This window comes from Schistosoma mansoni (genome assembly GCF_000237925.1).
Source record: "Schistosoma mansoni, WGS project CABG00000000 data, chromosome 2 unplaced supercontig 0213, strain Puerto Rico, whole genome shotgun sequence".
Lineage (NCBI taxonomy): Eukaryota > Metazoa > Platyhelminthes > Trematoda > Strigeidida > Schistosomatidae > Schistosoma > Schistosoma mansoni.
The window spans coordinates 171277-175726 of NW_017386003.1; the positions used below are offsets into that span (position 1 = coordinate 171277).

Sequence of the window (4450 nt, forward strand, 5' to 3'; positions counted from 1 at the left end):
TAGATCGGTAGAATGGTCTTTATCGAATGATTGCTGTCGAAATATACATCTTGGCTACTCTCGTATATAATCATCGACTTGCGTTGGTGAATAACGGAATTAAATAAGTCAGATACGATAATGGATTTTTGAGTACGTATATTTCGTACAATCGCCGATCGGAAAGCAACGCAAAACGGAATGACGCTCAATGGAGAAGGTGAGTGAACCAACTCTATTTAACCAAGCGTTAATCGACGTTTATATTCGAACAAAGATAGGTTACAGACACATAATGAGTAGGGTAAGTAATTAACACACACACGATCATATAAAAAACAGGATTAATAGGCGAATAAGTGACGGTAAAAATGTGGCTTGAAAAGAACCAATGGATTGATCTGTCCAGAGGCTAGAATAACTTATGTGGGCTTGACATAGCAACAGCCTTTTCAAACATTAGACTATAAAGTGAATTATGTAATAGAAATAAGGCTAATATCCGGTACTTACACGCTAAATGAACCTATAAATGATTAGTGTTGTGTATAACACATTTAATGAATATCAAAAACATTGTAAATAACTTCAGTTTAAATCTGTATGCTCTCTTCTTCACACACAGATTGACGAATATTGTTTGTTCCTGCACAATAAATAAATAATGCTTTAAATTACACAAATGCACAAATAATTTTGAAAATAAATTAATCAAACCAGTAATTGGATGACTGAAATTCAATATCGTTAATTTTGTAAAAGTGATGATGTGTTATTATAATTTCAAGAAAAATAAAATAAATGTGAGTCTATTCTCGTGCATTGACTTGAATCAAATAGTAACTGGACATTGAAGATCTATACTTTTCGGTACAATGCTTACCCTTGGATTTTAAAAAAAATCATCTGTTGCATAATCATCCTATTAATGTTGGGTATAAAAGTTGAAAATTTGAGATTCAAATAAGAAATATCTTAAATCTTCAAGAATATATAACTCATTTGGCTATAAAAAAGGCAATGATTCTGATGATATTCTACAAAATAAATGAGCGAATAATTATTGAATGAATTAATTTACTATTAGCCTTTATTACTGAACGATATTAACTAGAGAATCAATGAGGTTTGACGGCTTTCAAGGAAGACAGTAACCATTGAGTGGTTGGCAAGATACCTATATGAGGTCAGTTGCGGTCTGAACAAGTTATTGATTACGTCTCAGAATGTGAAGTTGAGTGAATGGGTCTCGAATCATGGAGAAAGCGTCAGTTCCCTCGAGATTCCAGGCACACTTTGTTGAGTGTTTTCTACCAATTACCTCTAACCGCCTAACGTCTCAAAGCACTGTATGTGGTGTTGAGTTATTTAAACTAGTGTCTGCAGTACTGCGTGATTGATCGAATCCGATCAGAATTGAATGACTAGACAAACAGGATATTAGTCACTACTCAGTAATCAATCAACTGTAAACAATAAACAACTTATCGAAACATGGTTGAATAAAAGTAGTGACAGATCTGAAATTAAGTGAACATAGGTAACTGGATTCTAAAATAATGGTTTCAATACATTAATATTCACAATAATAAGTGAAGATGTAGTAGATTCATATTCATTGTGAAGATGGTGCTTCTGATGATTCCCAAACAAAGATTAAAACAAATGCCGTTTGTGTTCCTTCGTTATCTAACAGTTCACCAGCTAACCTCGTTACGTAATAAGAATTGGCTTCAAAATCAAAAGCATATTAGTGACGAAGAAGGACTTAATAAACACAGCAAATGTTAAAAACGTCTTGCAGACATCGAACACTGACATTTTAACGGATCACCATGATCCCAAAACGGTTTTTATTTAACTTAAATTTATTCAAACATGAATGAATGATTTATAGACTTATTCTGTTGTTCCTTAGAGTATCGGTTAAACAAAGCATTTTTCCATGTGTACTGTGTGCACTTTTTGTTACGATATCGGTCAGAACAAGGAATTCCGGTGTGGTTTTCATAAAAGTTCACAACAGAAGGTATTTCAGAACTAAATTTCACTTATGATTGTTAATTTTGCCCCCGTTCAATATCAGAATTTTTTCACACCCAATGCAGAGTTAGTCTAGATAACCCACTCTTGATTTTTCATGACAAACGTTAAAATCCAGATCCACTGGTGCCAAGTGGTTGAATAAAACCGGTAGCTTGAACCTCAAACCTACCTTTCGGGCTAATTATCACATGTTAGCAAGGTGGTTCTGAAATGTTCGGGAGTCTGATGTTCTCTGCGGGTTTCGAGCGCGCGCCCTTCATTATCACTCCTTGGGGTGTTACCACTGAACTATATATGCTGCTACCGGCCTGATGTAGGATTAATCTACTCGTACTGATCAATGAATGCAATATAGATCTACCTCGTAGTATTGAATCCTATCAATCAATTCGTAACCCACCTACAAATGCATTTTTCTGTTCATGTTAGTTTCTTGGAAGCCACTCTGATCAATATTATAAAATTAAAAATCAATGAAACCCTCATTATGTATGTTACCTATTTACTATCGTGGCCCTCTCGAGTACAGTTTAAAAGCACAAAAAACCCAATTGATATTTGTTTTGAATCCCTTCGAATCACAGAATACACATAGCCAACTAGACGAAAGGACATTATCGAAAATTCTATTTTAAATAAATAAATGTAGCAGTAACAATAATTGATTATCAGGAAGTAAACACTATGGTGTTATCTAGCATTCAGTGTTGAGTGAATTGTACTGTTCAAGTTCACGTTGTAGTCATAAATTCTAGTTACAAGTTACCGTTTAAAATTTTAAAAAAGTAGGATGCTGAGTAGTTGTGACTTGAACTAAAAAAAATATCACATTGACAAATAAAATAACGAAATGTCGCATAAACAAATAAACACCCTCAAATATATATATATATAATGTTACGAATTGTTTTAATAAACTATAGGTCTAGAAGTTATGGCATATAAGGTTTTAACAGGTCACACAATAGGTCAAATCAGTCAGTCAAATAATAATGTACTGGTTTCATTGAGGTTTTAGTTTGCTTTTAAATTACATAACAATAGAGACAGTCTGAAAATTGCACTGGTTATTGGACATACAGTTGCACAAAATTGCATTCATTTCTTCAGCATTGAACAACAGTGAACATATTGCCAACTAAAAAAGTATTATTTAGTTAGGTGGTCAGTTTAGTTTGACAGAACCTAAGTTGTTCACTAATGGTTCTGTTTGATAAGACATAAATTTATTATCGAAAGAACTACTCCCATTAGAATTCTAATAAATGTCATTAAGTGTTACAGTAACATTGAGCCATTCAGAAAGCATCTAACCTACTTTGAGATTGACGAGCTTCTTGTCGATTATCACTAGTTGTCTAATATAAGAAATAATGTACTGCGTGGTTTAGTTATAGAGGTCTCAATCTGACTCCAGTTAGATCGTATGAATGATTTTTGTCAAAATATACATACTGTCTATCCTCGTACGTAATAAATGACTTAATCCACGTTGGTGAATAACGGAATTAAATAAGTCAAATACGAGAATGGAGGCAGTGACCAGTGGAGTTCAACCGGGGCTGTTGTTGAGATATCAACTCACTGAAGACAATTGGTGAACGTCTTCTCAAACTTCGTGGATTGGTTGAAGTTAGACATTAACACTGTTGGATGCCGGCTCAGTGGTCTATCGGTTAAGAGCTCTGGCTTGAAACCGGTAGGTCCTGGGTTCGAGTCTCGCTCGCGAGGCAGGATCGTGATGTGCGCTGTTGAGGAGTCCCGTAGTAGGGTGGAACGACCGTCCAGTGCTTCCAAGTTTTCCATGGTGGTCTAGCTTCAATTGACTAATGATTTCAACTATGAAAATTATCATTTTGATTTTTTTCACTTAAATATGTTTATTTCTGTATGTACATGCCTGGAATATAACGAAAATTCGATTAAAATTATAAGTTAAATTAAAATTTAATTGGTACTTTCAAACATTCAATAATAATTCGAAACAAATTTGGAGGGTTTTTTTGCATTTTAACTCATGCATTTTGGAAATGTGATAAAAATGAGATCTATCTATATTTGAACATTAAATAACTAGAACTTTAATGTTATCAAGTTGAATTATTTGGGAGAGATATAACATAGATTTTGATTATTTTCACATTTCCCTATCTATATCTTACAACACATTCAGAAAGTGTTTTTAAAGTGTCCTCCTATTACTGTTTAAATTTTGTTACAATATGTCGATAACTTTGAGTTGAAGGATAAGATTTGTATCTCAGTAGAATGATTTTACTGAAATTGTGTTCGCTGAGCTGTGTGGTTAAAATGCGAAGCTTTCACTGTCTCTTTAGACAAAATCATTAACACTAACTTTGGTGTCAGTAGTGATTAACTCCGGATAATTTACAAACAATCAGTAACTTTGATTAATGTCTTTAAA

At 33.6% G+C, this 4450-nt stretch overlaps 1 non-coding gene across 1 annotated transcript; it reads left to right on the top strand.

Annotated features, from left to right (window-relative positions):
• The first annotated feature begins 3683 nt into the window (after positions 1-3683).
• Positions 3684-3757, top strand: Smp_tRNA_02187_Pseudo_TGA.1.1. Its single transcript has one exon. It is a non-coding gene (tRNA).
• The last annotated feature ends 693 nt before the right edge of the window (positions 3758-4450 follow it).